General features: G+C 33.8%; 1 non-coding gene across 1 annotated transcript; it reads left to right on the top strand.

Moving 5' to 3' along the window:
- The first annotated feature begins 9,689 nt into the window (after nt 1–9,689).
- On the top strand, nt 9,690–9,762 carry Trnak-cuu. The gene has a single exon. It is a non-coding gene; the product is annotated as a tRNA-Lys (tRNA).
- Nucleotides 9,763–10,066: the final 304 nt, after the last annotated feature.

Below are 10,066 nucleotides of genomic sequence, written 5' to 3'. Positions count from 1 at the left end.
CTCCTAACATAACAAGTTTATTAAGAATTTAAAGAATTAATAACACAGTAGCTCTTTCTGTTCAACTCCAGCTAATCTTCCCACCCCAATCTCCTGATCATTTATATTATAGACTTGAACTAAAAAGAAGAAGCTCATTTGCAGAAGTAAAACACTTACATCCCATGATGTATTTCTGCAACTAAATATTGTGTCTGTTTTCTCTTTTGTCTTAGGTGACCATCACCATGAAAATGACTTCACATAACCAACTTAAAAGGAGCAAAAAAATGATTTTGCTTCACAGTTCTGAGATTCCTCCTTTTGAACAGCTATCTCCCTTTGTTTTTAGACATATATCAAGACAGAGAATGTGTATTGAAGTAGAGCTGCTCATATTAACTAATAAAGAGAAAGAGATAGGAATAAAGGATGTCACAATCTATACATAGCAAAGAGTTCACTCCCAGTAACCTACTTCCTCCAATCAGACCTCATTAGTAGCTTCTTATGGCTGATAATAAAGCTATGAATTATGAATTAATTAATATTATAAGATTTCTAAAGCTAGAATCTACACTGATCATGTCACTTCCCTAATTATCAGGGATTACAGAGAAGCCATGGCACACGATCCTTTACTTCATATCCAAATTGAAACATTTTTCAATACAGAATAATCTGACAAAATTACTAATAGTGATTTCTCTAAATTAGCTATTATTTTGATTTTTCTTTAGGTTATATGTCAATTTTTCTATTTAATATTATTTTTGCTTATAATTAATGACCCCATTCCTTACAATTTATTAAAATAGATTTGTTTTTATTACAAAAGAACCTACTTATTAAAATTCAAGGACTGCCTACTGTAAGGCAATGTTTGAAATTTCAGTAGAAGCTCAAGCATTTTATTCCTAATGGGATAGTGATGTCATTAAACAAATTTCTTATTTTCTTTTTCGTTCTTAGCATCCTCTACAAGAAATGTATATGATAAGGTGAACTATATATTATGCAGTTATAGATATTGAGCAACTACCAGAGGATTAAGCCAAAATCATTGGGGATAAAATTCCACACTAAAGTGTATCAAGCTCTTTCATATGCTGTGGCTGGAGATATTGTTTGATGGTTAAGAAAACTGGATGTTTTTGCAGAAAATTTATGTTAAATTCCCAGTACCCATGTGGCACCTCACCGTTTGTAAATTGTAAATTCAGTTTGAAGAGACTGAAATATCCTTTTGAATTCCACAGTACCAGGTATGCTTATGCTGTACAAAGATACATGCAGGCAAAACACCCATACACATAAGATGAAATAATGTAATTTTAAACTTGATTAAGTATTTTATGTATTGCTTTTGGTGAAACTAAAAGCAGTTTTTCTAAAACCTGTTGAAACTGAAGTAAAAATAAGCTGGCACACAAGGAAAAAAAGTATGTATTTGAAAATAAAGACAAATGTCTACTGGAAGAAACAAAGTCAAATCCACCTAATCTGAGAAAAATCATAAACTTTTTTGAAAGTTATTATCTAATAAATAATGGTACAGTGAAGAAAACAGGGAGAAGGAGCGGTGAATGTGATATTTACCTCTGCAACCTGACACCTCTGTGTCTATGAACCTTACATGTGGTGTCTCTATGTATTCTCTATGGACTGGGGACACTGGGGAAAATAAATTGTTACTTTAACTTGGATTTTCAGTGGAATCATGCAATACCCTTTCACAGTGCCAAGTTTATGGTAAGCATGCATACAAGTTGTCACCATCCTATGGCTCTTCCAGGCAGCTTGTTAGCCACCCACATCTATCTAGGGTCTACATAAAGGAGAGGGAATCAAGATGCTTTGAAGGAGAAAAGGACTTTAAAATTGCCTAGTGATATAATTACTGAATGGGTTTGTTTCTCCTGTTTCCTCTTGGAGGCTCTAATCAAAGACACTTTGCTATTAATGACCTGAATTGCCACAGATGTTACTGATGAACTTTAGGGACATAGGAACTAGTTACAAAGTAAGCAGCTTTTCGTAGCTAGAATGGGTTCATTGGCAGTGAGTATGACCATCATATTGTATATTATAAATGTTAGAAATAGAAAAGTGAGTCTAGCTATTATTTCATAAGGTGAGACATATATGACAGTGTGTCATTTTTATCCATCCAAATGAAAGAAAGGTTGTAATAATTCAACTAATGTCTACGCTCCTGATATTGTCATATGTAAAATGCTATCAGAAACAAAAACATTCAGAACATATAGACCATGTTCACAACACAAGGACCTTTTCTATTCAATAAGCTGGAAATAAATTGGTATCAGTACTATTTTGAACTAGTCAGAAATGACAGACAGAACAGCACAGGTATCTTTACACAGATAAATATGATTTTCAGTTCTTACAAAGGGAAGAAAGCTAACTGAGTATTTTCCACAACTGTTCAGAACAAGTAGAAAAATTATGCAATGAATCTTAAGTTTTGAATAATAGAATAAGGAATAAAAGTGCTACAAAATATTAATTATCAATTACATGCATAGTGAGAGAGAAGTGCAGACAATTCCACCTTAAAATGCAATTATCCTAATTGGAAGACTTATGTAAAGTTTTTGACAAATCTTTTATGAGAGAATGTAAGAAATTCATGCAATTTACCTAATGAGGAGGGACGAACATTGCTGAAGATTATCTTATTTATAAACTATCACTACAAATAATATTTAGGTAAGGTAATTATGTCATGCTATACATATGTAAATGTATGACAAAAAACACACATTTTGAGTTTTTTTAGAAATAGTTAGAAATTCAAACATATAATGGAATACCTAAAAACACATTTCATCTTGATACAGAATATACATTTCACTTACATCTGTGTACATTAGTGATTTATTATGCAGCTATCAGCTCAAAGTATCATCTTGATTTATTAGACATGATGGAAGAGAGATGACAGAAGATAATTTGCTCTTTATATCTTGCTATAAGTACTATTATTCTGTCTAGAAATTACAACAGTGGTTCTTGAAAGATTTGTGTACATATTTTAAACCAGACTTTAGCCAATGGGAGGAAAATGACAGAAAATGGCTTCACTAAAAATAATAACATAATCAATATTCTATATGACTTATTTTGTATCCATATATGATGACAGTATTATTGCATGTGTGCAGATAACTACACTGGCCAAAGGACATCAGATCCCCACAAGCTGGACTTTCCAGGGTTTGCTAACTTTTAGATAAAGATGCTGAGTATTTAACCTGAGTTCTCTGCAAGAAGATTAGTATGTTTAATCACTGAGCCATCTCTCTCGTCTTTAATAAATAAAATTTTGATAAGAAAAGTTTGTCAAATTTGAAGAAAATTTTTATCAGGTTTGTAAAAATATATGTTGTAAAATGTTTGAGCAGGTTAAAAATGATTGCTAAAACCTTAGCAAGTCTGCAGTGATTAAAGTCACAGTCATATCCAAAACAGACAGCAAGTTTTCTTCCCTTTTCTCCTGGACTTGCTTTTTTTGATTTTTCATATTTTTGTTATCTGTTCTTGATCTAAGGTGTAATGATTTATATTAGAGTTCATCAAGGACAACTCTTTGTATAATAACAATGTTGAGGATTGACTTTCCCTCTACCTCTTCTGCTGACACAACAAAACAACCAATTGAACATTTCAGCTTTTCACTCTTAAAGCAAATATTGGACATCATATTGGTAGACTTTTAATCCCTTTGAATTAGTTTTCTTATCTCTAAGATTGCTGTTACCTTTATGCCTTTGGGAAGGGTTCTAAGCAATAAAAAATATCGCCTATTGAACTGTTTTGGAACAAGGAAGAATATAGAAGATACTATTAATGACTTTTTTATTAATCCTCATACTTCTGTGGGGAGTATATCCTTGATATGCAGGCAAAAGAGGATTATATTGCCAGCCAGTGAACCAAAGTGCTGCAATCCAGCTTTTAGAAACATACAAAGAGTTTCTTTCTGCTTAGCTTCACCAGTTGCTATGACTTGCTATGTGGAAAATAATCTCACAAACAGACTTGAAATATTTTTAGGACTTTTTGGAGATATTTCTTAATGTAAGACTAGATATCAAAGTTGAAATGACTTACTATCCATGTTACAATCTAAGCTGAAACAGTATTTATACTAATGATTGATTAAAAAAAGTTTTTGTATTTATGAATGGTCACTAGTAATTTTGTGTATAATATCATGAATATTGATGAACTACTACAGGTGTTTACATATTTTAAATATGATTTTAATATATATTGAATATTAGTATAATGGGTATTAATATATACTGGATAATTCAATTTCATTTTAAAGAAACATTGAATTGCTTATTTCTTATTTAATCAAAATAATGTACACAGTATTTCTAGAAGGTTGAAACAAGTATAAGTGCAAAACCCAGCATCAAAATACTTAATAGTTATTGAATTTTAAATTAAACCTCTGAAATATTTTAAACCAAGGTATTATCTTTGCTCAGAGTTTAGCACTCTAACACAGATTTCCAATATAAGCATTCCAAATATTAATTTGATTTTTAAACATGTTAGTTTTATTTTTGTTTTTAGTAAGCATCATAAAAGCCTAATGTTAAAAAAAATTAACAAGCACTAAACCTTAATATTTCAGTTTTTTTGATACAAGTATGCAGCAGAGTGAAGTAAGTATCTCGTTGAAGTGTGAAATCATTAACAAAGTACTTAAGGACATTAAAGTGTGAATATGTAAGGGATCAGAATCAGTAGTTTTGATTCCAGGCACTGTGCTCTATTGAACACATTTAAGTTTGTGAACATTCATCACTGGACATCAATAGACAGTCTTAAAGCCATGGGACCTCGTTGAAAATGCTGCAGAAGAACAGCAGGATACTACCACTTATTTAGCTAGGAGAAATGGCCAGTGGCCATGTTCCCTGAGATGTTACCTCAAGCATGTTTAGGGTCTGGTTATATATTCTAGAAAATGTTCTTCTCTAATTTTCCACTGGAGTTCTAGGAAGTCTAACCTGAAGAGATTTCCTTGAATTACATATAAAAAGAAAACTGTCCTGCTGTTACACATTGCCACTCATATATGGTACTCCATAATCTGAAAGTCCAGTACTAATTGCTGCAATAAATAGAAAATAAATATTATATATCTAGTCAAAACAAGAATTTAAATATAATTAATTTTTGCAGCTTTAAAACTGATTGTGCCATAAATTACTTCAGCATATTGTAAGGATGAACATTGTGCATTCTTGCTATCTAAAATGTTTTATAACTCTTATTACATATGTTACACCAAGTACTTTTTAATGTATTGTCTGTATTTCAAAACCCATACAGTTTTGATTCAACCATTGTCATATATAGAATGGCCAAAAAATGGATAGAGTTGTATTTTCTCTGGAGGAAGTATAAAATTTTTACTTCGGATGCCCAGAGTCTGATTTGTGAATTAAGTGGGAGAACCACTCAAGTTTAGTTCCTCCCTTTCCACACTGTGATCCTGAGAATTAAACTTGTTTAAATTGGCTTATTTTTCCATGCCTTCTACTTTTTTTTCTGCTTCATCACTGTCCAAATATCTTAAGTGTCATACAATGTAAAGAAGATGATGCTGTCGGCATAGCCATGGGTTTCATTGCTGTGACCTTAAGTCTAGTACTACACATGGAGGTGCATGCAAGGGGTGATGAATGGTTTGGAGGTTTTGTAGCAGTGCAGGAGTACTAAACCATCCATCTGAAATGGACTGCATTATTAGCACACCTCTACATATCAGAGAAGCAGAACTTTTAAAAAATCTACAGAAGATTTAAGCCAAATTAAAAATTAATTTTAAACATATATTTGATTTTGCCTGAAATGAACATTAGCTTTTGTATCAGACTTTTTCTGGGTGGGGGGGAGAGGGGCTGGGGAGATTTCTCAATGATTAAGAACACTTGGTCTTCCAGAAACCAGAATTTGTTTCCCAGAACCCATATTACATGACTCATAACTTCTTCAAAATACCATGCTAGACCCTGTCTCCCTGCCCTCTCTTCTTCTCTCCCTCTCTCCGTGTAGGTCTCTGTCCTCCACTCTCTTTGTCTGTCCTTCGGCCGCTCTTTTCTCTCTCTCTTTCATACATGTAGAAAGACATATAAAAGTGATAGAAAAGTTAGGTGACAAAGTGAAAGTCATCAGACTTCATAAATTCTGCAATAAAAGCCCATTGGTTTATTAGTGAAAATATGTATCAGAGTCCTTCAATCATTGAAAATGTGCACAGCAATGTACATATGCTGAAGGTAATGCCTAAGAACATATAAAGCTTACATACTTTACAAATGCTTCAAACAAGCTCTCAAGAGCATAGTCTGAAAGAATCCTGAAAGATAACAGTTGTGGGATAGGTTGGAACTTGATAAAATATCACTCCACAGATACTATGTATTTTCTAATTTTAATTATTAACTATATATTTAAGTGTCATTTGTTTTAAATCTTATCAGCTTTTGTTATACATGGGACATTACCAACTCTAAGAAACACACCTGAAGTTTAGATAATTTAAATTATATACATGTATACACACATGCACAAACACACACTCACACACAAGCACACATATATAGTTTTTAACTATCTTTCCAAGAGAACATGCATATCAAGCTATAGTCAAGGATAGTGGGAAAATAAGATGCTATAGTAAGAAATTGATTTTGCAAAACTATTTTAGAGTTGTATTGAATGATACATACATCCAGTGAAACAATAAAACTAGAGGAAAATAAGATTGTTATTCTGAAATTGATTTTGCCAAAAATATTTTAAGGATATATCAGTCTCTCAAAGTAATATTATGTCTCAGAAAGGCATGCAAGCACATAAAATCTGTGGAAAATATTAGTTTGGTGAGGTTTAATGTTCTCAGAAATTTAAAATACACAGATGGCCAAAGTACACACAATCTTTGGGAAGTCTTATGTCCTAAAACCTTTGGATATGCTGGCTTTGTTTGTCAAAATGGTGTCAAGTCTGTTAGAACAGCTTGGCCAGTTCTGACTCTACTCCTTACTAAATTAGTGCTGTCCAGATGAAGTCTGCAGTTTAATGTGAAAAGCTGAGTTCCTTCACCAGCTCTCCGAGAACGAGCTACTCATCACTGTGGGATCATACTTTCTCTTTCTTGGAAGGGAGGGCTGTTCTCAGTGAAGTACTTCAAAGTCTGCTTATGTATTTTACTTATTTTTTAAATGTGCATGTACAAACAGCTACACAATACAATTACATTTGACATGCATCATAACGATGTACCACATAAAAACTAGCTTTAAATAATGCTCTGTCATATACGTTCATGAATAGATGAGCTATCCCAACACATTAAAATTGAGCTCACAAGTGGAAAATCTTCCACAGTAATGCAGCAACTATAAATTTTCTTAGTATTTCATAACACAATGATATAATATTAACCAATATTTTAAATACTTCTGAACTAGAATAAATCTGTCACTGAAATAAGAGGAATTTCAGTTCCAGCCTTCACCTCTTTGAAGTTTTTCCCTAACATTGATCCTGCTTCACATATTCAGCACAGCTCGATACAAGATGGATAATTCTTTTTTCAGGCCAAGCTAAGTTATCAGAATCTGACACATACTTGTGTTTGAATCTATAAATTACACATTGATTTGACAATATCTTGTTTCTATCTCTAAGAGTTCAATGACAATTCACATGTTTTATACTCAACTTGCATATAAGCTAAAAGAAAGCAAAATATTGTTCTTAGTAGAAGAAATATCACTTAAACATAAAAGTGAGTCTAAACTGAGATTAGGTTGAAAAATATATATCTAAAATATCACAATGACAATTGTAAGAAAAAATATAAACTGTTCTGATTTTTAGATTTATGAGACAGCCCTCAGCCCTGTCTTTAGAACATAATTATGTCTTAATATGCATATTTGTGTGTCTGTACATGTGAGGGGGTGTGGTTTGTGTAAACAGGTATGATTTTCTAATAAAAATCAGCACTTTGTAGGTTTTTGAATGGGAGGTAGTTTTCTAATTTAAAATCAGCCATCTTTGCAATGAGATGCAGGTATCAGAGAACTGATATCAACATTTTCCAGATTTTTAAGCATGGCTCAATTTCAAAAGGACTTTTACTTTCTATTTTTTCTCTGCCAGAGACTACAACTAATGAAGTAAAAAGTGAATCAGATAACATTATTGCATTGTTAGATTCTGTGTTGCTGTGACAAAATACTTGAGAGGAGAAAAAAAAACTTAATGAAGGAAAAGTTTATATTATTGACTATTTCCAGGTATAAGTTCATAGCCATTAGGAGTTTTCACTGAGCCTTTTGGAGGACATCATGGGAGCAAGAGCACATAAGGTAGGCTATAGTGTGCTGGTTATCTGTTGCACACAAAGAAAGGAGAGACAGACAATTTGGACAAGAAGACAGCCCCAAAGAGCCCATACCAAGTAATACATGTTTTCCAGCTACATCCTGACTCCTGGAAGATTTTATTACCTTTCAAAACAGAATGGAAGCTAGGGACTATGAAATAATACATGATTCCTCAGCAAATACATTATTGCTTCCAGTTTTGTGTTTTTATGAGTTTCCTTAGTGTAGGAACTAGTAGGCATACATTTATTTCTTTTAACTTTTCTTGGGAGTTTTTTTTCCCCCTACTGATTAGTTTTTTCCTAAACCAACATTTAAATTGTGTTTTATCTTATTGTATCGTTATTTTATTATTATTCTTAGAGGCCTTTTTTAATTGAGAGATAGAAAATGAGTGGATTTATATGAGAAGGAAGATGGTAAGGAAATGAAAAGAGTAGAGAGAGGAGGAACCATTACATGAGAAAAATATCTATTTTCCATAAAAGTAAAAATAAAATAAATTAAACCAATAGAAAAATTAAATAAAATATGATCTCTTTGGGACATTTCATATTAAAGATATGTTGTATAAGAAGGAAAGTTATATATCTGCTTCAATTGGATTGAAATCCTAGAGAGTTCACTGGATGCATGCCGTTCTTCCAAAGATTAAAAGAACTTCATAGATATCTTCTTCCCTGCTCCCATATCCACCCTTCCTCCATCCCAACCCTCCCATTCCCCCAAGGTCTCCCCATCCCCCCCTCATCACTTTTCTCTCCCCATCTCCCCATCTCCCCTTATCCCCACCCCACCCCCACACCCACCCCCAAGATTCCAATTTTTGTCTGGCAATCTAGTCTACTTTCAATATCCAGGAGGATAACTATACATTTTTCTTTGGTTTCATCTTCTTATTTAACTTCTCTAGGATCACGAATTATAGGCTCATTGACCTATATTTATGTCTAGAATCCACTTATGATTCAAATAGTGAATTCATTCAAAATGAATATACCAAATTCATCTTTTTGGGTCTGGGTTACCTCACTCAGAATAGTGCTTTCTATTTCCATCCATTTGCATGCAAAGTTCAAAATGTCATTGTTTTTTACCGCTGAGTAGTACACTAATGTGTATATATCTTAATTAAGGGAGCCATTTTAGGGTTGGCAAGAGACTTGACTCTAGAGGGATTCCCAGGTACCCATGGAGATATCCCCAGCTAGCTCCTGTTGTAATAGGAGCGGCGGGGCTGCGTCCCCAGCACCCCGGCCGCCTGCCCAGCTAGCTCAGTTGGTAGAGCATGAGACTCTTAATCTCAGGGTCGTGGGTTCGAGCCCCACGTTGGGCGCCATTTGTAGTAATAGGAGCGGCGAGGCAGCATCCCCAGCACCCCGGCCGCCCACACGGCTAGCTTTGCCCGAAATAATTACACGGAAACTATATTCATTTAAACACTGCTTGGCTCTTTTTTATCTAGCCTTTTCTAGGCTAACTCTCGCACCTGGACTAGCACATCTCTAATAATCTGCTGTAGCCCACAAAGTGGCTTACCAGGGAGCTTCTAGCCTATGTCCATCCTGGGTCGGAGCTTCATCGTGTGTGCCTCAGAGAGCAGAGATCTCTCCTCTGCCCGCAAGAGTGGAGCATCGTGT

Source organism: Microtus ochrogaster, chromosome 2 (assembly GCF_000317375.1).
Source record: "Microtus ochrogaster isolate Prairie Vole_2 chromosome 2, MicOch1.0, whole genome shotgun sequence".
Lineage (NCBI taxonomy): Eukaryota > Metazoa > Chordata > Mammalia > Rodentia > Cricetidae > Microtus > Microtus ochrogaster.
This window is presented reverse-complemented; position numbering and strand designations above follow the sequence as displayed.